This window comes from Pygocentrus nattereri, chromosome 9, assembly GCF_015220715.1.
Source record: "Pygocentrus nattereri isolate fPygNat1 chromosome 9, fPygNat1.pri, whole genome shotgun sequence".
Lineage (NCBI taxonomy): Eukaryota > Metazoa > Chordata > Actinopteri > Characiformes > Serrasalmidae > Pygocentrus > Pygocentrus nattereri.
Window position 1 is genome coordinate 32,915,659 of NC_051219.1, and position 27,742 is coordinate 32,943,400.

General features: G+C 38.3%; 1 protein-coding gene across 1 annotated transcript in view; it reads left to right on the top strand.

The window, feature by feature from the left end:
- Window positions 1-27,742, top strand: part of pex14 (peroxisomal biogenesis factor 14) — a 94,267-nt gene that overhangs the window by 5,547 nt on the left and 60,978 nt on the right. The gene's annotated exons all lie outside the window — the stretch shown is intronic.

Here is a 27,742-nt window from a genome sequence, read left to right on the forward strand (position 1 = left end):
GAGTCGGAGGCAGGCTCTGGGCGGGTGTGCCGGGGTGTCAGGCTGGGGACAGCACTCATGCTAACAGGTTCTGACTCACCTCGCCGAATGGGCGGCCCTCACTCCTCAGTGGCAGGCGGCCCCGTCCGTCTGAGCTGTAGCAGGTTTGGACCTGTGCTCCACTCTGGGCTGTCAATCAAACCCAACACCAGTCCCGTTCAAGCCTGAATGAAGCTCGCCTCCGGGGGCTACTGGCATCCCCACCCAGCTCACCAGCTCGCACACTGTAGTTCATCTCTCTCTCTCTCTCTCTCTCTCTCTCTCTCTCTCTCTCTCTCTCTCTCTCTCTCTCTCTCTCTCTCTCTCTCTCTCTCTCTCTCTCTCTCTCTCTCGTGCACGCGGTCTCTCTCTCTTCTTCCCATATATTTCTTCTTTGCAGTTTTTATGTCTGTGAACATCTTTGGCAAATCTGTATATCTGTTGTTTGAATATTTCTAAAAAATAGGGTTGGAAAAAGGTATCAGTGCATCATGAATCTTCAATCTGAAGGTGTCGTTTCAACGTTAAAATGGATTGATATTATTTGATAATGCCTACAATCATTTTGAATAAACTAAAATTCTTGAACTACTTTGAAATGTAAAAGTTGAATATAAAAAAAGATTATTGATATATTGTTTTTTTTATTGTCTGTATTTCATTACTTTGTGAATAGTTCATTTATGTGTGCTGTGTAAATATTTTTGAATCTTACCAACATAAGTCATTATGTATAAAGTTATTGGAATCATATCACTCTTAGCATATAAATATTTAGAAAAATGTACTGGTGCTGAATAAACTCAACGCATGGCAGTGGTTTTTGTTTTTGTATAAAAAATGGCATAAGAAATATGTTAGCGTTGAATCAACGAAATGTTGAAACTGTAGCAGATGATATGTCACATATTATGCAAAGTGTGCCATTGTTTGTTCATAAGAACAAATTTTCCTCACTTTTTTGTTTGTACTGTTCTGTCTTTAGTCCATGGAGTCATATATGGAAAAAAGCTCCAAAAACAGCCCATTCTGAGTTCATTGTCTTTGTGGTGTCATAAGAACTGGTACATTTATCCACCCATTCACACTAAAGTTATGTGAAGGCCAGGCTTGCGTCTTGTATAACACAAAGTAGCCAATCTGAACAGAGCTGATTTACATATATCAGTCTTGGAGGCACAGTGAGCAAAGAGCCTGTTTAATCATAATGGATAAATAAAATTAGAAAATGGTCATGTAAGAATGAAATAGATATATCAGTGATCAGTGAACCTCAAAGGACAAAAAGTAAAACTATAGGACTATGGGTGCGTTGATGCCCTTGTAACCCTACAGAAAGGTTTCTTCGTAATGGTAATACATCTAAAGATCCAGTCTCAGTCTATCTGCCTTGACCTCCACTTAAATTCAAGTGTAAAATATTGGATGACAACACCAGCTGAGAATTCTGTGTCCATGCATCCCAAAAAATAATCAGATTAAATTGTGGTGAAATTTAAGAATTCTTGTTGCCTGGAATTTTGTCCTAAAGAGTCCTAATCAAGTTGGATCCACGAGGTCAGAGATTTGCACCCCTAATAATCTAATCTATATTTTTCAATGCATTTTTTTTTTTGGGTTAAACTGATTTTTATTATTTGTGCTTTTTCACACGTACAGGGTTGGCTCATTCACAAATGTTTAAGATGCCCTGATTAATCATGTTGTTAATAATGTGCTGTAGGTAAATTGTTTCTGCCTGTGGTGTGTTCAGCTGTGTTTACTCCAGTGTGGTGATGACCATACTGCATGGCTATAGAGTGTGGTTATGCTGCAGGGTTGTGCTAAGTGGACTTCCAGGCTTTGCCCTGCCCGCTGGGGTTGCTCTGTGTGCCCCAAATATCACTGGCCTCCTGTTGAAAGAGCCAGGGATGCACAAGCCGAGGGAGGAGGTAAAAAAGGAGGAGAGAAAAAAAGGAAAAGTTGTCAGAAGAACATGCCGGTCTCGCTGCGACTTCAAAAGCTCCCCTTCCCCAGGATATTAAGCGACTGTGATGAAAAATTTAGTGAGCGTTAAATAAGGCGCTTTGAAGTGATCTGTTTTGGCTCAGCAGTCTCCGAATTTCCGGAGCCCCTCTGCTATCACCACCATGTTGGGGGGGGGGAAACCCACAAAGCCCAGGAATCGGGGGCAGCCTGACAAGATGCCAACATTAACATTACAGCCAGTGGCACTGGCCTCAGGTTAGGGTGGGTTGGTGGCTTCTCATTCTTTCTCTTGCCATCTTTTTCGCTTAGTCCATTTTGTTTCTCCTCATTTCTCCCTGTTCCTCCCACTTTGCTGTCACCCTTTGCCCTCTGGTTATGGTAGACATCTGTTGCTCATATGTTAGTTTTGAAAATGAGCTTCCAGTTCAGTGGGGACTTGTGGAACACTAGTTCCAGGCAGGAGGCAGTGCTCAGGATGAAGCCGACGGCAGCCCATTTTTGTTTCTGGACAGGCTGAACTGTGTTTGAGAAAGCATTTTGGTTTGTTTGATTTTGACTGATGTCTACAAGCTCTGCCCACAAATGTGTTTTTTTTTTTTTTTTTTTTTCTCTTTCTTCGCATTGACTGTTGCCGGGTTGGACAAGCTTCATGTAATATTGGCAGAAAACCCCATTCAGTCTAAACTGTAGTGCACAAGTTTTTGTCAAAATGTGTACTATTCGATTCTGCTTAAATTTTAGTCATATACAACCCAAGTCAGGTTTCATGTGTTGTTGATTTTCTAAGTGAAAATAAGTCCACACATCTTCTACAGATAACAAACTTCAATTTTTTTTGCAAATTTTAGTGCACACATTCTGTTTATCTGCTGAGTTTGATATTTTGTAAAAAAAAAGAAAAAAAAAGTAAAACTTAAAATATAATGTAACCTTTACACAGACCAGTAGTTTTCCCAAGTATGTTAAATTTAGCAAGTTAACAGCGATGGTGCATTAAAATGTTCAGAAGTGTGTTCTTTGTAGAGGATGTGTTGACTTATTTTCACTCAACAAAATGTCATATCTAAATTGCTGACAACTTACATAGGCACAGCAGTACAATTCAAACTTCAACCACATCACCCTGTGCTGTCTTAATAAATCTAAGGTTTATCACTGTTTTTTCTTACAACACTGATTCATCTGCTAGCATGGCAAGTCTTGTTAATGGCGGTATATTCACTTTTGGTGACCTCTGAAATGATGTCTAAAACTGCCTACCAGTGTTGCTCCAGGTCAAGACAAGACTGCAGCATATGCAACATATATGCAATATGTTCCAGTTCCCACTTTTCTTCTGAGATAATATATTGAGCAATCATTGTTCATTTGGTATGACCTTTCAGGAGTGAAGTGTATCCATCGAATGACATTAAACTGAATTAACTTATGGCGGCTATTAATGGAGAAGGTTTGTGCGTTTTCCAAAATTCTCCCTCACACATTATTTTCAGTTATGCTTTTCTCTTAAATGTAACAGTAGATGCTGCACCTTATAGGAATCCTCATAGTTTTTTATAAACATGAGAGGCGAAGCTTGTGTTTTTATCATGTCATCTAGAGGAAGAGAGGGGTGAGGTGATGGTTCGACACCTTGCTGCATATGGATGTAATGTCACACCTGCAGGTATAAAAAAAAAAATATATATATATAAATAAAATTTTTTTGCTGCAGTTGTTCAGAGGACATAATTACACGGTCTTAATACAGGTCACCAAAAGTTTTGATGCCCCTATTATACCAATGGTGTGCTGTTCCGTCTTTGAGAACTGACAGCATAGAAATGTTAACATAGAAAGATGTTCAACCTATAGATTTGCAGACAGTTAAGTTTTTTGTTTTTTTTTCCTGATATCTGTCCAGAATTCTTCTTTAATACAATTCCAATTGTCTTTTGTATGTGACTCAGGGATAAATGGTTTGGCTCTTGTGGAATTCTTGGAATTGCTGCCATGTGGATGCGAAACATCTTTTTCCCAGAGAAGGGATTACGGTGTTGGCGAGCGGTGTAACGTGGCCTGGACCTACGATTCAATTAGATTTTGTGGATTGTACTGGGCTCACCGTTTGATATTTGCATGACATTAATTTGATTGAGTAAATATGATGACTGTATCAATGTTGTTGCTAATGAACATGCTGGAGTGTGTTGTTCAGTGATGTTGCTTGTTTTGAAACTTTGGGGCAGTCAGTGCCATAGTTAATAGAATGCACATTCTCCACAGTGCATTATACCATCTTCATGATGCACATTTTAGCTTCACAATATCACAGTAGCAAATTTGTGGTTGTTTACAGCTTCACTAGTTTGCCCACAGTTTAGTTTAACAACATAGAAGCTTTGTAAATTTTAGACTGGAAACTCAATGTTATACATTGAAAAGAAACTCCGGACTTTTGCCAGTGTGGTTGCTCAGCACTAAGTCATTGCTCCTTTGGTGAAGCTTTGCAGCAGTTTGGATGTGTCTTTTTTTTTTTTTTTTTTTTTTTTTTTTTTTTTTTTTTTTTTTGCTTTTTTCTGCCCTTTTCCTCATTACTTTCTCTAATTGTGATTGTAATCCATTATTGGAGCAGTCTGCAGTAAAAGGGCAGTTATGGTTCACATGGGGGCTCAAACCTCCTAGATATTTCAGGATTATTGAGGCAGATGGACGCTATGAGGCTGTGAGAAGTTCAACCCAGCATGTTGTAGAACAAAATGAGACAGAATTAAAATGTGTGTGGTTTTAATTCCTATAAATTTTTATTTATTTATTTGTTTGTTTGTTAAAAAATGGACCTGTCCAGGGTGAATGCTGCCTTCCGCCCAATGACCACTGGGATAGGCTCCAGCCCTGAGAACTGACAGCATAGACATGTTAACATAGAAAGATGTTCTGCCTATAGATTTGCAGACAGTTAAGTTTTTTATATATAGCATATATATTAAAAGTGTATATATATAAAGTATGTATAAAGTGTTAAAAATGGCAGAGGTTGTCTGATGGTAATTAGGGATAGAAATGATTTTGTCTTTGTAATGAATTATATCACAGTATGCTTTTCTGAGAATATTATGGTTGTTGTCAGTAGGACTGGACAAAATGATGAGATTGTGATAATGTCAATGTGTTGTTCTGAACATATTGAAAAATTGCATGTTTTATTTAAGTATAATTTGTCCTGCTCGAATGGATTTAGTGCAGAGCAGAATGTGAAATGCAGAATAAAATGATTGTGTAGTTTTTGATGTGTTTTTAAAATGTGCCAGTACTAGTAATTTTGTCAACCTCAGAAACACTATTGAATTGTGATGCATATGATATGTCATGATATTGTCTTTGCCATATCATCCACCTCTAATTGTCAGCACCGAGCAACGGCATGTATCATAAAAATTACAGACAAATTATATGTAAAAACAACCAATTCATAAACTGAAGTCAATTTTATTTTATTTATTCATTGTTAGATTATTTTTCCACCTGGTGCATCTAAAACCCTTTATTTGGAGATACTGAATTTAAAAACAAATTATTGCTTAGTTTTTAAGTCTTTTAAAATGTGACTATTTTCATCTGGTGTGTTTTGCTTGCAAACCTCAGAAAACTGTAACATTGTGATATGTCATGTACCATGAAGTATGTTTAAAAATGGTCATGTATTCGTACATCGCGCTACCCCCAAGTTCTGAAGCTCCACTGTTTAAAGTTTTTCTTTCCTTATTGAAGGAAGAAGTGCAAGACAGTCATTTTTAAATGTGCTATGTCCTTAACAGGAGACGGTCTGTGGAGAGGTTCATATTTAAGACAGATGTCGGGGCGAGTGCTTGTTGACCGAAGAGAGGAGGGAGCTCAGTGTAATGATGTGTTGTGGAGAGTGGCACTTGCACGTCCTGAGCTGTTGGAGTTTGTGGTTAATGACACAGGAAGGGCCTGCTGCTTTATTGTTGCTGTGTTGTGCTCCCTCCCCCCGCGCTGTAGCATCCTTGGAGGACTCTGTATGAATTCTCACTGTCATGTCCAAGGACAAGTGGCGCAGGGTCAGCTAATTGCTTTTATGATTATGATTTCACGTCAGATTTATCGTGCGTGCTCGGAGCACTTTTTGAGCTCTGCCGTGGATGCCAGCTTCAGAAAATGAGTTTACAGCTCTGGTCTCGCTCTGGCCTCTTGTTTTAGCGCAGGTCGCTCTTTTTGACTCATTACACATTACTGATTGGAGGTGAATCACTCTGCTTTTTCCTGTAAAAGCTTTGCTCCGTCTCCAGGCTTTCCCCCTTCAGGCGCCTTTTGTGTGCATTTCTCTTTTTTTGCAGAATCCCCTCTTGAACCCTATGTTTGTTTACTGGTATGAAATGCTCGTGGCATGACTAAGGGATGACACTAACCAGAATTCTCAGTAGTTTCCCGTTTGAACTGTGAAATGGCGTGTCTATAAAACCCCACGTCTTTCTTCTGACTCTCTGATGCTGAAATATTTGGACTCTTTCATATTTTCCAGAATGGTAAACTGTTCCTTTTTTTTTTTTTTTTTTTTTTTTTTTTTTGTGCTTCCCTTTGAAAAGGATGAGTAGATAGAGATGAGTGGAGCCCAGATTTCATTATTCTGTGGTTTTGGTCTTCTGTGTGCTGCTGGACCAGATCACTGGAGCCAGTTCCCCAGGGGCCAAATTCAGCAGATTTATGGCCGGACATCTCCCCACATGAAAAGCCCATTTCTATTTTTTTTTCCTTGATACACACAATTTTCATTTATAATCGGTCTCTGTTCAAATGCTGAATGTTTTTCTGTTGACATACTTCACATCAAAAAATCCAGCCTTTTAAAAGCATTTTGTTAATTATGATAAATGAACAAAATTGTGGAAGAAATGAATGGCTTCATTTTAGCACCTTCTTTTTAGTTTTTCTTTAGTTGTCCTCATCCGGAGGCAAACATCCCATTTAAATATCTGACAATTATTGACATTTCACACAGAAATGAGCAGTTGAACAGTGGCACTGACAATTTAGTGCAGACCTTTTGTAATATTGTGATGTAGCCTCAAATATTGTTTTTCTAGGCCTTTAAATGCCACCACTTTATACTGACCTACATTCTTTGACTTCTAGGAAGGTCTTGACCTTTTGGTTGATAAGTAAACAGTCTGTTTGTGCGGTCTGTACTCCTTCATTTGAAATGTGTAAACAGTATACAATACAAATGTTTTTAGCATAAGGAGGCTTTGATTGCACATACTGAATTGGCTATAGGTGCTTTATTTAGGATTTAGCATTGCTGCCCCCCCCCCAAACATATCATGCCAAGCCGAAAAAGTCCTCGGATAAGATTCCTAACACTTTATTTGCCTTCCTCTGTAATGCAGTTGAACTGTAAATTGCTCTAGATAAAAGCGTCTGCCAAATGCCTAAACCTAAATCATCAACTCATTGAAGAAAAGCACTTAATTCACGTTTTATTTATTGCAACTTAAACAATATGTATAAAATAATTGGCATCAGCCTGAATAATTGCAGTAAACTAGTGTGTATTAATTGTGGCGGCCTACCCACAAATATCCACCCATGTCAAGTGCATGACCTTTTTTCACAAAATGTCAAACTCCTTTAGACTTTTGTAGGTTTAAAGTTGTTGTAATGAACATCAACAAAATCTTGCTGGAATGAAAGTTAGCTGCTGATGTAGTACAAGATGATAGTCATGCTACACTGCATAAGTGAACTGGGGAAAGTTGTCAGAAGTAGTCTTAAACTTGCTGAAGGAGCTGTCTCTGCTGCGTGTGCTTTTCTGCTGACTGCAGATTTCTGGCCAGTGCATGGCCTGCAACATGTGACATTTTAATAGAATGGTTGTATCCCTGTGGGAAAACACAATTAGATTTGTCATGCAAGTCAAAAACGATCAACAGGAGAAGGTCCTGGGGATGAGTCAAAGAACAGTGGCTCCTCTACTTCTGCCTGAGTCACCACTGCATAGTAACCATTAGGACCATCTCTGTCCATTGTCCTCATCTAATCAGGACATCACTCTTCCTTGTGTTAGTCTCTAATCTACACTTTTCTGAAGGATCAGAAGCAGAAGGTATACATCAGAAATCATGTGTTCCGGCTGATGACGCTGCAGTCATTGAGCAATTTTAGGCATTTGGATTTTCCCCACTTATGTGTCCAGTCATTACTACATAATGGACTATACAATGTAGATATTTATAGCTACTTGCTATAGCTACTTAAATATTAGTCAGCATGATTATAATTAGTAAGTGTGGAATGATTTTAACACAGTTATTATAGTACACAATTAATTGTTTATTTTTAAGCTACTTCATAGGTATTTTGTTATTTCACAAAATTGTTACACATACTCTTCTTGATACCTGATATATTGTTTTATGATTGTTTTTTCAAAAGCTTTTAGCCTAAAATGTCATTTTCAAAATGCATTTATGTGGAGGGGTTCATGCAAGTTGTTGTAAGGCACAGTAGTCCTTTAAATTTCTCAGATTCACCACAATTTCACCATTATCAACATTACATATAGAAACTCAAAAGGCTTGTTTAGATCCTCTGGTCAAAAAGCTATGCTTGCACTGTAGACATTGTGACTTGTTTAATATCACCACCATTGTAAAGATATCAATCAAAAAGAATCAATATGTTTCTCTGCAATGTGCTATTTTACATCAAACCACTTTGAACAACTTTGTTTACATCTCAATGAAAGAGTTATGCAGATTTTTTTAATTCAGTGGAGTTCGCCTGCAGGTCTGTTTCAGAATCAGAATGTTTGTCAGATACTACATGAACAATGGGGTCCAAGAGGCATGAGACCACTAGCTGAAATGCTTCTGTGTTGCATTCTTTTAAAATTTATTACAAAGGATATTATTAGCATATGAAATATGAATGAAAAGTCAAAAGTGAAAAATGAAATGTTTGTGAATTTGATGTGTACCACACAAATTTGCACTAAAGGCTCTGATGAGTAGATTAAATTCACATGACCAAAACTATGTGGACACCTGACCCTCACATGACATCCTATTCCAAAACCACAGAAATATTGAATGAAGTTGGCTCCCCTTTGCTGCTATGACAACCTCCACATTTCTGGGAAGGCTTTCCTCAAGATTTTGCGTTGTGTTGGAATTTGGACCCAGTCAATCAGAAGAATATTTGTGAGGTCAGACACTGGTGTTGGATGAGAAGGCCTGGCTCACTGTCAGTGTTCCAGTTCATTCCAAATGGTGTTTAGTGGGGTTGAGGTCAGGGCTATTTTCAGGCCACTGGAGTTTCTCAACACCAAGCTCATCAAACCATGTGTTTATGGACAATGCTTTGTGCACAGGGGCAGTCATGCTGAAGCAGAAAATGACCTTCCCCAGACTGTTGCAACAAAGTTAATTATCTAAAATGTCTTTGTGTGCTTTAGCATTAGCATCACCCTTCACTGGAACTCTCAAACCATGAAAAACAGCCCCAGACCTTTATCCCTCCTCCACCAAACTTTGCTCTTGGCACTCTGCATTCATGTAGGTAGTATTCTCCTCACATACGCCAACACAGACTCTCAGCTAGTTAAGCATGATTCATCACTCCAGAGTGTGTGTTTCTGCTGCCTCAGAGTTCAGTGGCAAAGTGCTTTACGCCAATCCAGCCAACGCTTGTCTTAGGCCTGTGTGCAGTTGCTCAGTCATGGAAACTCATTTCATGAAGCTTCTGACGCACAGCTCCTGTGCTGATGTTTCTTCCAGAGGCAGTCTCAGCAGTCAGTGGTGCAACAGAGGATAGGGGTTTTTTATGCAGTGCACACTTCAGCACTCTGCGGTTCTGCTCTGATTTTGCATAATCTACCACTTCATGACTGATGTTGTTGGTTCTAGATGGTTAAGTTCCACAATAATAGCACATACAGATGACCAGGACAAATCTATTGGAGCAGAAATTCCATGAACTGACTTGTGGCAAAAGTGGCATCCTGTTTTATACACGTTAATGAGGGTGGTTGAAACACCTGTTTTGGCAACATATATAATTAATGTCTATATTTTTATACATGTTAATAGAGCTACTGTTATGTTATTGTTATTCTTTCCACTGCTTTGTGTATTTGTTTGTGAATATTTCAGACCCTTTGGTTCTTCTGTTTATACTCATTCTGACTTTATTAAACCACAGACTGATTTAGCCGTTCACTGTTCTTCTATGAGTCGCTGTGGCTTATTATGAGAATTTCTTATTTATCCCTTTCCGTCCTCTGTCCACAATGTACGAGCCACTTTTAAGGACGCCTTTATTTAAAGTCTGTGATTAAGCAGAATACAATAAAATTTCAGATCTATCATTTCCGATTTGCTGTAGCTGTGTCATTATATGTTTGCATGAGAGACGACAGAAATATGACACTGTTTTAATTACAGCACTGCTAAAGCCTTTAAAGTGCCTGGGAAAGGGACTGTATGGCGTTGGCCCTTGAAGCTAACTTTGTAATTACATGCGTGTGAATGTAAGTTTTCCTCCTTGCCTTATTTGTATGTTGGAGGAAGCTCTGATACGAGCAGACATGTCAGAGAGACAGAGATGGAGAGAAAGAGAGAGGAGACTAGAAGTCTCAGGCAGCCTGTCCCCTGTCAGGCAAACACATGCGCGCACACACACACGTCCCTCTCAGCCTCCAATGTCACTTTCAAGGCATAATTACCCCAAGTTGTGTTGATTAGTGTAAGAAGCAATTATGCCAGTTTTTCCGCCGCAAATGAGGAGACGTGATGGCCCACTGATTGACAGGAAACATCCCTGCTTTAATAAGTAAATGACTATGGTAATGCAGGTACTGAGACCCTTTGATATGTCAGCATCTTTTTCGTTGCAGGCCCTGTCCCTCTGATTTTAATGAACAGGAGGCTGATTGAAGCCCTGTGTTTTTTCGACTTGCGCAGTCTGTCAGTGGGGAGGCCTGCATATAACGTGTTGAGCGTTTCGCAACGACAAAAAGCCCGTCCCTCACGGAGGCTTCTGGAACCTTTTGATCAAATGAATGAGAGGAAAATGGTCTCATTGGTACAATGTAAAAGCCTAGAATTTCCTTGTTGTATCACTTTAAAGCATGCAATTATTTTTCAGAAGTCTGGAAATCAGAGAAAAATTATTTGTAATTGACACATTGGGAATGTTCTTTATCGGCCTGCACAGTACGTTATTAGCTGTTAATTCATCTGCCAACTCCCCTGCAGCGGCAGTTATTTGTTTAAATGGGGGGATTCCCATGGTGCGTTTGTGACTATGCTGCTGAAAATGCTGCTCTCTATAATTATTTAACATTACACGCTGGCTTATGGCAGTTATCGGTTGAGGGATATTAGCGTGAGACGAGACGAGTTGTTTAAACATGAATGAGGCTCCTGGTTGATGCCTTGTAAGGGAGTTTGCTATGATTTAGTCTGTTCGAATGTGAGAATATTTCCTGCTTAGTGCTTGCACTAAGTGATGAGGACTATAGTATTGGGACAGTGAAGTAAAGTGAATCTTTTTTTGTGCATATTTTCTGATGACACTTTTGTGAGATGTTCATGGCGAATTCCAAAATAATTTTGAGTGAGAAATTTAGTAGACAGAGATGTTCAGAGTGATGAGAACCAGACATCCAAAGCCTTTAATGCCTCTATAAGCTACATCATAGTTATTACCTAAAGTGGATATGAATATGTTGCCTAATGCCTGAGGCATTGTTTAAAAATGGTGATTAAACTAATAATGGTTCAGAATGACATATAACATATGACTTAAAACATATTTCTTTTTAAATCCACTTACGACAAAGAGGTACATGCATGACATTGTAAGGCATAATAGTATCCAAAATAAATGTACTGCTGTCATACATTATCAATATATGAATCAATATTATCAATAAAAGTAAGAAGTCATCTTTAGGATGACATTTTGGATAGAAACAAAATGGCTACATTTGCATTATAGATAACACAACGCCTAGTTCCCTTCACCACCATTATGAAGAAATTAGAGTTGCTCTGTTTCTCTCTAAGTAACCATTTTACAACAAACCACATTTTGATTTAATTGACTTTGTTTATATACCAAAGGGTAGATTATTCAGAACTATAAACATCTAAATTATACTATAATTGTTACTGTGATGCTGCATATATTGGCAGCATGTGCATAATAGCCTAAACAAATTTCATTAAAGTGTACAGTTGTGTATATGTATAATGACAGTTGATATGTATAATGACTGAATTGAAGATGCACTAGTCCAAGTATTGGGACAAATGCTTAGTTATCTAATTGCTTAAGTGTTCTATATAACTTTCAATTGCCCACATAAAAGGGAACTGTAAATGTGTATGATTGGTTGTAGCTGTGGGAGTTTGACTTTTCAGTCTTATTTTGAGGTCAACAGCATAAACCAAGACAAACGTCTGTACAGTATGAATGCAGTATGAAACTACTGAAGGGGTAAACAGTTTGCAATAACCAGGTCAAGGTAGACCACAACAACTGACATAAACATAAATATAATGTAGAACTATGAAGAAAATCCTTCCTAAATGAAAATCTACAGTGCAAGAGTGGTGAAGGAAGACTTTGAGACAAGAAATATAAGCTTTCATAAACAGATTCAGTGAATATAAAGCTTAATCAGTGATTGTCCAAAGCACACACAACATTGACACGGCTTAGACCTGCATGGCTGCTGCTGAAACTAGTTAACTGACCTTTTGTAAGTGATTGAGGTAGCAGAGCGAATGAACATAAACTTATTCTGCCTTCAAGCTCATATGGCAGAAGTTCATAATGCAGCAAAATGACTCTCCAAAACAGTTGTGGTTCATGTGTAAACATGCTGCAATAAATGAAAAAATTAGAAATAATAGATGGTATTTTGTAATTTTCCCTCCTGTCCTTTTTCAATCTGAAAAACAAATTGAATGTATAGAACAAACAACCAGTTTTATTTTATTGTCCCAATACTTTGCTTCTCACTGTAGGGTGAGGTGCTTTTGAAAGACTAGTCCTGTCTTCAGATTAGACTAGATTATGTTCAGTTCAGATGGTTTCAATTAATCCTCTTTCTGCAGTCCTTTCAGCTCAAAGTTGTGGTTCCATACAATTTTGGTAATGTTCAGTTTGTTGGACGTCATTCCTGCTAGTGGTGATTGTGTTGGAGACTTGTAAAAGGTGTTTTTGAATACACAATATGTAGAAGCACTTCTTGGATTAGATCACGAACAGACTGCACCCCCCCCACCCCCCCCACCCCTTTACACTAAGCACACCAGGCCCATGTGTGTGCTGCTGCATAAATATAATAGGATCATTTGCACTAGCACTCACAATCCTAGCTGTAATTTATATGGATTGAATGAGTGCTGCATTGTGGAAAAGCATGAGTGGACCAAATGCTCATTTGTCACATCTAATAAATGTTGGAATGTAAATTATGAAGTTATGCTTCAGATGTAAATGCACTTTATTTCAGTCTCTTAATGCGGAGGCCCTTCGCCAGAACATTAAGAGAATGCGTTGGAAAAGGGAGGAGGGGGAAAAAGCATAAAAATTCAGTCCGTTTTTATAATCAATAATAAGCACAAAAGAGTTGAGGTGAGGGAGCATTATAAAATATCTGAAGCTAGTTCATAAATTATTGCTGGAAAACGGGCTTGTACACAAAAAATGTAAATACATTAATGTTATTAATAATACAGTGACTAATAGTTCTATCAAGACTGTAATAGCAGTTTAATGAAATATGACAGCTAGAATATATTGCTGTTTCGCTCCAAAATGAGAGCTCACAGGACATTCATCAGTGCCTTTTCAAACGCAATATTTTGATTTTGTTCAACTAATTGCTTCTATTTTTTCACTCCCCCACCATGTCTTCTTTTGTGAAAGACAAATGTATAATGGATATTAATTAATAATTGTCATTTTTTTCTTAGCCTGATGAAAAGTAATGAGAGGAAAACGCTAATGGGGTTCATGTTTCTGTGTGGCGCAGAGAGATTATGGCTTTATCAGGCCAATCATAAAAATGAACAGTGCTGGGTAAACTCCACATAAAGGATCAGGATGTTAAGGGAACCCAAGATAATATCTTAAATGTTCTTGGGGAAAAAATTAAGAAAAAAATCAAAGTCCTAAAATGAAGGGTTGCTAAGTTCAGTAGTACCAGTAGGCCGTCAGTAGGCCGTCCTTTTCTTGGGGGAAGCACGGTCCAAATAATTTTGTGAGTGTATTTCAGGGTTTTTCTTGTGTATTGGGCATATAGACAAAAAACTCAATGTGATTAGGGATGTGTCCGGATTGAGTGTTTGAGGTGCCAGTATTCGAATACTGAAGTCACTGTTTAGTTGTTTGTTGCTTTGTTCATAATGTTTACAGGAAGATGGAGAAAACATACAGTTTATCTATCCTGCTAAATGGCAATGTTTATTACACATTACACTTTAGCAGTATGCCACAACCCTCTACTGCATGGTGTTGCCATATGGCAACAATTACTTTATCTTAAGGTTACTAAAAAACAGTAATATCGGTTTTCTCCTATTTAATTTTGAAAAAAGGGTCTTTTACTTTGAAAGGACAAATATTGTACTTCATGACATCACGTAACCAGGAATTCTTCTTCTTATGTTATTACCATATATTTCAAATAACAATTGAAATTGTGTTAATTTCCACTATTTGTGAATATTGGGTCATACATTTCACTAAGAATGAGTTGGATTTGTTTGGTCTTGTTTTCAATACAAGGATGTTTAGAGAGAATTTTTTTCCTATGGTGCTATGATGCGATTGCGCATTGTTGCCATATGGCAGCAATTTACCAAATACCCCACTTAATTTTTTGATGTTTTAAAATATTTCCATTATTAAAGCAATCTTAAATAACAAACACATTAAAACATTTTTATCGTGTGTAAGTAATAATCATGCAATAGAGGATTAAAGTGAGCCCAACAGCTCTGGCACAGCTTTTTCGCTAACTATGCTAACTACTCCAGCTGATGTTACCTAGGTCCATTGATTATATATTTATCTGACAAACTATTATGTTGGCACATGGCCTACTCACGAGAAACGACCACATAAAGATATTTATTATTATTATTATTAATTATTTTAATTTTAATTTTTTTTTTTTTTTTGCTTTTTCTTTCCTTTCATTTAATCACTTTTCTGTTCATTAACTCTTAGTAACTGTTATGGATACAGCTGAAAGATCCATAGTTTTTATGGTGTAATCACCACTTGAAGGACTGAGGTTTCAAATCAAATGAGCTGCAATTTTAATCTGCATTATCAGTTATCAGACATTGTCTGAATTTCGAAGCATTTAAGTCTCAAGCCAGAAGTGGATATGCTGAACTTCTTGACCAAAAAGCAGGCCTGGGCCATAACATATAGAAAATAATGTCATTTAAATCGCAGTGAGAATATTGGTCAGAAAAAAATGCATTTAGATATTCTCCCCAAATCATTAAGCCCTCAGATACTCTTACTATCAAATTAATTAGAAGGCTCATCCCTAATTGCTGTTGTATTGCTTTTCCTGTATTCCTTGCGATATATTAAAAACCCAATTGATATGACACACTTAAAGACTGACCTGCATTGTCTTTAAGTAAATTATTTACATTTATTGGATCATATGAATGCCATAGTTTGTCAAAATGCCCACAGAAACTCATCACAGCATACAATAAACCCACACAGTAAGCAATTGTGTAACTCGTTAGAAAGCCTGTTTTCATATTGCAGCCCTCTGCTATATCAGTTTTGCAAAGGTCAGTATTGCAATATCAATTAACAAGCAATATATTGTGTGAAGCTCTGGTGTCTATATGCCCCCCTCCATCCCCCATTTGTTGGTGTCTTGTGTTTGAGCAGTAGAGGATGCTGGAGATTGTAGCAATGCCCTTCTTTATGAGTTTAGCATCACCCCAACCACACCACCGCTCCAGTTTAACACTTTGCCTCCTAGGCCTTGTTTTGCTGCTCTGATCCTCAGACGTAACCCAGTACCTCAAGCACTTATGCCTTGGCCTGTCTCTCCAGACCTTCGGGCCTCACCCAGTATTTCCACATCCTCAGGCTCAGTCTGGAACAGTATGCTTTATGAGCCTTGCAAGAAAACAGTCATTGCATGGACTTGCTCATGTAAAATCACTCTTGCCTCTGGGCTTCAGTAACTGTAGTGTGTGTTGATGAGTACTTTCCCCTGTTATTGACTGAGTCAGCCTCGCACTGTTTCTGATGCCATTGATGGAAGTGTTGCGCCACTAAGCCAGCTTCTGCACTGTCCTGGCACAAGCTCTTTGTAAAACACCTACATTAAGTAACCACACCCTGTTAGGAGGTATAGTTCTACCTGTTTCAAAAAGGCTGCAGTTAGTAGTGTTAGTGCTGCTTCAAAATTCAGCATTCCTAGTTATAAATAACGCAAATGTTATAGGGCATGTCATTAGCACTTTTCCAAAAGTGCTCAATTTCCAAAGTTTCCAAAAATATCAGACAAGTAGATGATGTATTTACTCTTTGGTGCAGGCAAATACGCAAGTTAAAAATAATAAACAGGCTAAAATATTTTACAAAACATAAATAAAAGTGTTGTGGCTGGAGTGAATACTTTACTTTAAGAATGATCATTTCAGCATATCCCTTAATATGTAGGTTTCCCAGTAGGGTGGACAGCCGAGGAGTGTGCACAGTGGTTACAAACAGCAAATAAGTTTATGCTTTCAACAGACATTGTGGGCTTCACTTTTGCGGCAGCAGCTAAGCTAACCCGCCAGAGTGATTTTGAAATCACCACAGTCTGGCCAAGTGCCTGGTAAAACCTCGAAATGAATCAGTTCAAGGGCTAAAGCTGACATGTATGAGTGTAAAGGAATCAAAAATGGATTCAGTTTGGAAGGATGAATTTGATGGGTTAGCTACTATGGAAAAAGTTGTTTTACATTACCTGCCATGGACTCCCTAATTTTGCTAAGAAATTACTGCCGCACAGCTTACTCACATAAGGGCGCTGAATTTAGTCATATATTTTTTGAGACCATAGACAAGTGATTTTGACCTTTGGACTAAAACTTACTTTACCTGTCCATAGGACGAGAGTGCAGAAAGGCCAAAGGTCAAATCCTGTGCCAGTAGAGTGTGATGTGAGGACATTAGGGTGGCCATACGTCCTCCTTTTCCATGACACGTCCTTTTTTTCAGACCTTCCTCGCCAGAATTTCTGTTTGGCTTTACTTTCATGTTGACATTTGCTTGTTACCGTCTGCCTTGTGCCACCCTTCTGCTCCCGGGGTCTTCTTTTTTTGAAAGCCAAAATATGGTCACCGTAGAGGACATGGATAAACCTGCGAATTTGACAGTGAGTGAACTTTACGTCACATGTCTGTGTAGATCATGCTAATGTTTGTATTGTAAACTAACAATCAGAAATAAACTGTAATACCACAATTTAATACAACAAATGAAATGTTTGACAAAGACTGGAAGTTGCACCCCAGAGATTTCATAATAGATGCTAGATCTACCTTCTCCAAATGTTATTTGCAGCAGTCATTAAGGGTATATCTGTTAACTGAACAGAAGCTACTGCCCCAACATATGATTCCTGGATTTAACACCTGTGGGAGTTAAATAATATGTAAGAAATAACACATAATTTGAGACTACAGAGGCAGAAATTTGTTGGATGGAACGATGTCAGTAGTGGTCTGAGAATATTGTATTACTGAATAGGTAGTAGGCGCTAATCCTCTATTTCCCTTACATCCCCTACTGGATAATGCACTGTTACAGGTTGATAATTACCGTTGCTAAGACTGGTCACAATACCCGATCCATTTAGTAGGTATCTGTGCCTACATTGATAAAGTATATTGAATGGTCAAGTCCCTAGTGTTCTGTAGCATTTTAGTCACACTACTAGTATTTTTTTTGTCCATGCCGTGCAGCTCTAGTCTCAGTGATTCTTTATGAAAGATGTGTGGAGCAGAGATTATTTTGCAGGGCTGGGGTCAAGCAGAGTTAAGCCCTACATCCATAAGTGTCTGTGTAATGAGAATCCTCACCTGCGATGTCCACTTCATTCAGCTATCCTCAACCTGAAATACAGGCCTACTTCTTCACACGCAGTTCCACCATAGTATTCAGCTCATTCTGTCTGACCTGGCCTTTTGCCTGCACCAGCATAGCGTGACTCTCTCTGCTAATTTAGCGCTTATATGTGACTAACCCTTCCCTCCCTATTTCTATCACTTTTTTCCCCTCCACGGCCGAGAGTGCTTTTAGGTAAGGAGGCAAAGACGGAGAAGAGCAGAGAGAAAATAGAGTAGCTCTCTCCTGTGGGAACAAGCCAAGCAGCATTGTCATGTGTTTTTCTCAGTCAAGGTCGGCAGAAACTGTCAGAGCAGGTGTGTGTCTGTCAGTGAATGGCCTTCTAGTGCAACGTCGGAGCTCCTGCACACCATGGCATCACACGGGAGCAGTACACAGACAAACACACACGACTCCTTATCACCTCTGTTCCTCATTAACCACTGGTCACCAGAAGTTCTCTCACATGGCCTGCTGTCCAGAATCTGTTTTGTGTAATGTGATTGGTCCATATTCTACTGCGCAGAGAACACACTTCATTTATATGACTTATAACTTCTACTCAGGATGTTAAGTACAACATATTGATTTTTCAGGAGATATTTCTGATTATATTATTATCTTATTATATGTGTGTATATATGCGTTTGTATCTTGCTGTTGTATACATATTTGTGTGAGTATAGTGGTTTGGACAGCCCTATTGTACTGTAGGCAGACACAGACATACTGTGTAAATAAAGAGGTAAATTCTGCCTGGGCCTACTGGATGTGATGATTCCTCCAGCAGATATGCATTTCCCGGAATCTGAAGGTATAGTTGAGTAACAGTGCATTTCGGTCTGAGTCAACAGGCATAAATCACCTCCCAGATGTTTCCGAACTCGCTCCTCTATTTTGGTGAAAAGGAAAAAAAAGTGAAGCTCTGAGCACCAAGTGATAGATTGAATGTAACCCTTTCAGATAGGTTATTGATATCCTGAACAGATGGCTTTCAGTTTGATGTGTCATTGGTTATTCTGAATCGGTGAAGATGGTTTTCATTCCCTTTGTGAAGGATCGGCCGGCAATGTCCCCCAATCATGTGGCTCTGATTGTGGTTTGAGTATCTCTTTAAATGTGAGGTCCATTGTCCCTGCTGCTGTCTAATCAGTCTTGACAGCTCTGACTAACAGAAAAGGCCTGGGAGGCCTGACAGTTCATCCTCATGTATGGGCACTTGGCTGCAGTATTGCTTCTGACCAGTAGATGGTGATATTTATCTTCACTGTCTTAACTTTTAGAGGACTCTACCGGAGTCTACTGCTCATCGTTGCGCTCTTCTTTTCTCGCTTGTCTGTTTCTTTTCAGCCTTTCTTTTCCGTTCACCCCTTTACTTTCTTTAACTTTCTCTTTCTTACTTTAAGTTTCACAAGTATAGCTTTCGCTTTAGTTTTTTGCTCTCGCTTTTTTCACACAGTCATTCTCTCTCACACACACACACACACACACACACACACACACACACACACAAAATAGTGGGTTGGGGTGGGGGTTCAGTCAGCAAGAGGGTCACGCCACCAATTCCTAGCCTTTTGAAGACTGCAAAGTTGTTGATCCGCAACGCATGATTAGCATCCTCCCCTATTGAATGCAAGCAGTGATAATGTCACCAGAATGTCACAATCTGCCTGCTACTGGTGTGGCCATCCTCTGCAAGTGTCACATTGTGCTTACGCCCAATCAATTGATCACTGGCAAGCACATTTCCTTTTAATTGTCGCTGCGCTGTACATCTATTAGCCATTTTGGTGATGGAGAAGCAGCTGTGTGTGCTTAGTCTGCGGCTGGTATTCCCATCATTGTGTTCACGTGTGTGTGGGTGTATGTAGGCCTTGCTCGGTGGCGACCTGGAGAGGTGTGTGTGTGTGTGTGTGTGTGTGTGTGTGTGTTTGGATCACTGGGTGGGAGAGGACTTTTTCTGCACCCATCCACAAATGCAGCTTGGATGCGCACGCGGCGTTGTTGCCATTAGTGCTGTTTTCATTTGGCTTCAATCAGCTAATTGGATATGAAGGGTGGTAGTCCCTTCAGTGGAAATGAAGGGCAAGGATCCGTTGCCAGTGCAAGATTGCCTTTGTGTTTATCTGTGTGCCTCATCAACGCTGTGTTACCACGTGGCTTTGTAGTATTGTGTGTCATTGTTCATTTTTATGTTTGGCACCAGCACACGCTTTCACTTTTTCCTCTCTCATTAATTCCTTTGGGATTCTTTGTTTGTTTTTTTTTCCCCCATGTTTAGTACCGTGCAAAAGTCAGAGACCATCCTTTCATTTATTTAATTTCCTGTCAAAATTGCCATTAAGCTTATATTTCTAAACAGAAAGTTACATAGAAGCTTCAACAAGTAATTCTAAAGCAAATGTTTGTATTTAGTGTGCTCGCTTTTAACCTTTTATTATAGGTTTTATTTGTTTATTTATTTTTTTACTATTTAATGAAGCTTTTTTTTTATAAAGAAATCTGCAGGAATTTTTTCACACTTCAAGTGTTCAGTCTTAGAAGTTGGTTGCATTTTCATGATCCAAGTATGAAGGAAAGGAATTGCATGGTTTCTTCTAGTATGTGTATGTATGGTGCACTCTTCTTAGTTACTGCTCTGAGAGATGTGTAGACTGTCACACTGAATGTCATCATTGACTGTAAAAGTAGTGGGGAAAAAAAGAAAAGCCTCAAATTACAGGAAAGCAGCACTGCATTAAAGAACAAAGGAGATCGATGGCAGTACATTAAACTTTATGCGATTGGAGGGGGGGGGGATCAACTAATTAAAATTGATTACTCTTGCTTTGTAAAAGTGTTTCTGAATTAAATTATTGTATGAAAACATTTTGACCAATTGAGGAGCTGAGGAAGTATCCATTACTGGATTGCTGCTGGAGTATTTGTGGTGAGCTGGCCTGAATAGTTTGTTGTGCTCACCGTGGCTTATTTTATGAAGCCTGAGTGCCACTGTTTCATCTGTGATCACCTTTCTCTCCCTCTCTGTCACCCTGGGCCTGTCCGTTCAGGCCTTTTACCTGAATTAAAAGGTATTTGTGAAAAATGCTTGGCCTTTTTGTCTCTGCAAAAGTGACAGTTGGCCTGAGTGATTTGAGATTTATTTGTCATTTCTTTAATGAATGTGCTGTGGTTTGGTCTGAATGACCCATCGTTGTGGCTGCTTGTTTTGCTAAACTGTGCTATTATTAGTTTTCTTAAAACTTAGAATGAAAACGAATGAATAGCCCAGGTGCTTGTGTTGTGGGGGCAAATGACTTATCACTCTTTGAAACTGTCACTGGCCACACTAGCTATTTTAAGTGTTTTGTAATTGCTTTTTTTCCCTGTAATCTCTGTAGGAATTTACACTGCTTCAGAAGAGCCATGTGTCTCTCTTTTTACCAGCTTACCATTAAATATTGACCCCCCCATATCAGTCCTGCACAGAGCACCTTTGCACTTCGCAGGCAAACTTTAAACTCTTTTATTAAAGCGCTCATATTTTTAATATTTTTGATATCTATTACCACTTATCATGGTTGTGGGAATGCACTGATGTGGAATTTGTTGGTCAGTGATGATATCTGGTATTTTCCAAGCACATACTGGCTGATTTTGATTATGTAAACATTTATAAAATGTAGAAACAGAGACTAAATTAATATGAAATGGTATTGTAGGAAATGAGAAATGTATTTGTACTGCAAATATGGTAAAAAAAAAGGAGGATTTTCAGCACAGTAGCCCAGTGTTGCCTTAACATTCTGCTTTCTGCAGTAGAATAAAAACATCATCTGTCTGATAAGGCAGTTATCTGCCAGTACTAATATGATTCCAATATCATTGAGCATCCAGAAATTTTAATGTGCTTATAAATGGAAAACAACAGATACGACCCTATGATGCCGTCTGTAGCCATAACAACATTATTTTAACCTCCGTTTATCCCTTAGAATTAATCAGACTGTTTTTGTTGTGGTGTCTTTAAGACTAATTATGTAAATGAGCTCTGCTCTGTTTGGCTGCTGTGTGTATTAGTGCTCGTTCAAAAAGCAGCCTGGGCTGAAACAGTCCTTATGTCAACCTGAATAGGTGGAGCTGACCTGCTGTAGGCTAGGCTGAATAGATGAGATGTAGATATGTGAATGTGTTAGTTTTTAGTGACATAACAAAAACAATGCATTCATACCAGGCTGTTTTTGCAGATATGTGTTTGTATGTATAATAACTAGAAGGTGAATTATATGTTTTTTTTTAAAGGGAGATGGCCGATTTTTGAAGATATAGACACTTAAAAAAATGCGGATTGAATGAGAGACTGGCTATGTTTGAGTGCTTTATGAAGAAAATTGAAATGAATGTTTTGGTAGTACTGATTTTCCTGGGCAGTGTAATAGGCTTTGTCCCATGTCTGAAATCAGAAGTATTAAATCCTAGTTAAGCCAGTGAAAGGGGAAGTTTGTGGATCCTGGCACAGATCAGGCCCCAGTGTGGCTTATTTTGTCCAGAGTGCAGGGCATTTGATTGAAAAAATGTGCTGGAGGTGCAAAGAGGTCCGCTCGTTTTCTCTCACTCTGGCTCTCGTACCCACACCACACACGCAAAGTTAAATTGCATAACTCGCTCTTGATGTCATGTTTGATAGCCTAGCCTGAAGGGTTGAAATTGTCACATATGCAGGACTGCATGTTATTTTTAAACCTTCGCAAAGCTCACATCAATGAATTTTTCCACTCTGCGTTTTGTTCATAGAAATGTTCATTCTGACCTTTAGTCGCAGAAGTTCAGAGCATTCAATACAAAAGGGCCACCAACATGATTTGAATAGCCACATTCGCATCTGCTGAAGCTTAAAAGCTCAATACATAGACAGCAAACGGAAAAAATGTGTGGTCTACGTAATCATCAGCAATGAATATTTTTTTCATTATATCTGTACATCCTGAATGTGACCTTCTAAAAGTTTGTGTGTGACACAGAGAGAGAGAGAGAGAGTGAGAGAGAGACAGCGAGAGAGTGGGGGAAGTTTTTAGGTGCCTCGTAAACTGAGAACCATAAAATACGGAAAAACCCAAAAGTGCTGAAAGAGAGTGGAGAAGTGAGTGAAGCTAAACAGTATCAGGTTGTGTGTAAACAGCCTTTTGGTTTAATGATTCAGATTTGAATTTGTAGAACTGATATTACTGTGTTGGCATACGTACAGTTCATTGCAGACGTCAGACCCCACCCGTCGTCTATTTAATTTCCAGTCAAAACAGTCATGAAGTACAAGTTAATAATTTTCATGAGGTATTTCTGAGCAGATGAAACATAAGGTAATCTACTTACATAAGGAAGGGGGATTTCTGAGGAAAATGAGTGAAAAAACAGGAGTTTTCAAAACTTGAAACCTGGTAGACCACCAAAACTATCCCCATCGGATCAACAGTACTTCAAGCTTTCATCTGTGAGAGAGAGAGGAGAAAATCAAGCTCCACTCTTGCTCTGAAAAATCCATAAGTGTTTCTGTCCATCTTTCTACTGTGAGATGCCAACTTGACACCATGGGTCTGAAAGGATGTGTAGCTGTCAAGAAGCCCTTCCTGAGAAAAGGAACAAAAGCTGGACATTTGAGATGAGGAGTAAAGTTTTAAGTACTGACTAAATTTGTGATTACTTGAATGGTCAGAAGCAGAAAAAGCTACCAGCTTCTTAGACTGAACTTTGGATGTGCAAAAATATCCCTGCAGATTTTTTTCAGAAAAAAATGAAAGCAAGTCTCCTGAAAAGAATAGAAGCTGTGATGAAGCCAAAGAGTGGACACACTAAATACCGTAAAAAAGCAAGTATGTTTAGTCTGTAAAAAATGAATAACTTATACTCAATGGCCATTTTGACTATGAAATTAAATAAGTGACAAGTGAGCTCTGATTTTTACCCACTACTGTAGCTGTGCTTTTTATCATACAAATTGAAAGGTTATTACCCTCTCCTTCCCTTTGTCTCGCTCTCTCTTACACCTACACTCTCAGTCAGGTGTCATTTCTCTTCACTGCTCCCAAGTGGGCCTCCATGCCTGCTAAAGGTCAGTTTAACTGGAAAAGATGTCATAATTAGAAGGACATTTAGAGATGTTCTTTTAAATGATTAAAAACACCATTTAGCACATCAACCAGTTAGAAGATAGAAGGAATGTGTAATTACATCAAAATCCCATTCAGTTTTTTTTTCCTTTTCAGGGAAAGGATTTGGAAATGGGGACGACACTGAGAGCATTGTAGATGGAATCACTGTTATATATGAGACCACTTAATTAATATTGAAAGTCAGCTAGCCTCTCTTCCTTTCTCCAGCCTTCTCTCTCTCTTTCTTTTAACCACTGTTTTGGAGGAATTCGAGACCACCCTAACACAATTGCACCTGTCTCTATTAGCCTTTTATTACATCAAGGCTGCTTCTGCACAGATGTACATGGCAAATTTGAAATGAATTGATTCACACCGAGACTGGATCCCAAGACTTGATAATGATTTCCTTTTAGCTTCTCTCACTATTTCCTTGTAGCTCCGCTGATGGCCCCCACCCACTGTCTGCTTGGCTGTCCTGTCTAAAGTAGAGGTAATTACTGTCAACAACCCAACAGCTCTAGTTTGTGTATCTGCAGTAGTTAGTCTACCAGAAAGCAAGCAGTATTTCCTACTTCAGCTACTTTGCAGTTTGACACTCTTGACAAAGAATGAATGAATGCTTTAAGGGGGAATCCACAGATTTTTTTTAAAATTTGAGAATAAATGATGTCAACAAGATGTCAACAAACTCTTTGTGTCTTGATGTGAGATGCTCTGTTCTAGAGAAACTTCACAGTGGAGGTGATAGGAACCAAGCAGCTGAAGTGTTTAATGCCCCTAGAAGCTCCTTCACAGAAAGCCGTTAGATAAAATAGTTATGAATATGCCGCCTGCTGACTGAGACATTGCTTTCCAATAGTTTTGAGAGAAAGGTTTTAGTCAGAAACTTATATCTCCAGAGATGTACATGTGGAGCATTATGAGGCAAAACCTTTTGGGTGTTACCTATTATATTATTTACATTACATATATGAACACACAAAAACTCAGAAGGCACATGTAGGTTCACTGGTTGTTTTGGATGGTAAATAAATTGGTGTGTGTATGTTGTCACCCTTGGTCCCCGTCACCATCACTGTATAGAAATCTGAGTTTCTCCACAATTAACCATTTCACATCTAACAACTCCAAATTACTTTGTTTAGCTCTCCCATGATTTAAAAAAACAGACAAATTTTTGAAAAATCAGTAGAATTTAGTTATAAATGCAGTTCAAACCAGAATGTTACCTGTATGAATTATGAGGACTATTTTAGATTCGGATGCATGATCAGAATTGACAGATTGTAAATCATGTATAGCAAGTTTTTGATTTTGGCCGATTTGTTTTTTGTAATTTTATGATGTAAACAACAAGAAACATTAAATGCACTTGGGCTTAATCTGAATGCTGTTGCTACATCTATTTCAAAGCATATAATACATTAATATAGCCATATTTGATTAATGTCATAGAAATAGGCAACTTTTTTAATTAAAGACCAAATAGTATTATTTTTGTTGTAGCATTGGCTAATAGAAAGGACTGGAAATGTGCTAGTCTCTGTCGTGTTTATTTAGCCCACTCAATGTGAGTTTACAAAGTTAGCCCACACAATGTGAGTGCACATCTCATAGGAAACTGAAATTTTCTAGCATTTTTGAAATGAAAGAGTGTGATGCCCCACGTGAACACTGGTAAAGATCTAAAACATACTGTTCACTCCCCAGGTTTGCCCATTCATGCTGAAGTTATATAGTAGTTTAAAGTAAAATACAGGGCAACCAATGAGGACAGAGCTATTGTACATATACCAGTCTGAAAGGCACAATAACAGGATGTTTCATTTTCAGGGATAAAAAAGGGTTGGAAAATGATGTAAAAATGACTGTTTTGGGTGCATAAACCCACACAAAATGTTCAAATTTATGCTATGGGCCCTTTTAATATGTTCACATATACCCTTTAATATGTTCACTGTACGTGCATTACAGCCTTTTCAGCTGCAGTGCATGTGTAGCCCTTTAAAGCTTTTTTCCTTCCCTTTAAGTCAGATGTCTTCAGCTGATATAAATGTGTTTTGTCCTGTACCGCAGAAGATTGAAATGAATACTCCACACTTGTCTTCGCTTAGCCGTGAAAACCCCAACGTGCACTTCTACAGGAAATCTTCCTTTTCATATGTGGTGGTTAGATGGCAGCATTTCTAAGCAAAACAGCTCTTTTATGGTTCAGAATAGATTTTACATTTTGTACATTCAAACAGTGAAACTTCAAATGCTGCCATCAGAGAGAGGAAGTCATTAAATGAAAACATAGAGACTCACTCACATGTATTGTCAGTTATAGTGAAGTTGCTAGTACGTAACCAAAACCAGTTTTCATTTTACACCATCTTCAAATGGTATTCATTGACCATATATGTACAAAATGAACAAGTGGAGGGTTTTTTTCTTCTTTTCTCCATGTCGCTGTGAATACAGCAATGAATCTTGTTTGTCTTACCCAGTTTCAGTCAGCGTTTTCAGTTAAAAGAAACATTAAAAAGGGCAAAAATCAGGTCTAAAGTGACTCCTGAAGACTAGGGGAATCTTATCTTCAAAGCACCGCAGTTTTTGCAGTTTTGTTCCATTTCAGTCGAAAAAGTAGCTTCACATTTTGGTAATGAATTTCATTTTTACTTGCTCTTGTTCTGGTAATGTGCTGATTTGGTCAACAGTGCTTGTAGATGAATTCTGCTAGAGGTGTTATGGTTTAAATGGGGTAGAAAGGTGACTTTCACGTAAAACGACCTTGTAGTAGAAACTCCTGGTGCCTTATTGTCAATTGTGTTTTTCAAGTGTTTTTCCAAATTAACACAACTTTTAAATTAAAGGATAATTCTACCAGTTTTTACAAAATTTGTAATCATGTAGTTAAGATGTAAACTAGAGTGTAATGTCAATCAGAGTGCTTTGATGTGAAATGCTCCATTCTAGAGAAACTTTTCACAGTGCTGGTGACAGGAGCCAGACATCTGAAGCATTTAATGCATCTAAAAGCCACATCACAGAAAATTTCTACAACAGTTGGTTATCTGATGCCTGAGATGTTGTTCTGCAGGAGCTTTGCAGCAAGTTTTTTTGTCCTAAAACATAGGTTTTCGAAATCCACAGAGAGAAATATTTTGTGAGGCAAATGGGAAGTTTTGTTTATTTATGTATTTATTTTTAGATTTATTACTACTTTACAATACTTTAGTTATAATGCATGTATAATACATTACATATACAACATATTACATAGAAATGCAGCAGACGGGTGTAGATTCACTTGTTACTTTGTATAGTAAATCCGATCACCACTGAAAAAAAAAGTCATTTTCTCTATAGTGAACCGTTTGACATCAAAATGTTCATTCCAACAATTTAATTATGTAGAAATATAAAGAAAGTGGTGCAGTTCCTTTTTAACAGCCTTAAAAAGTGTCATTAAAATGCATTAAAATTAGAAG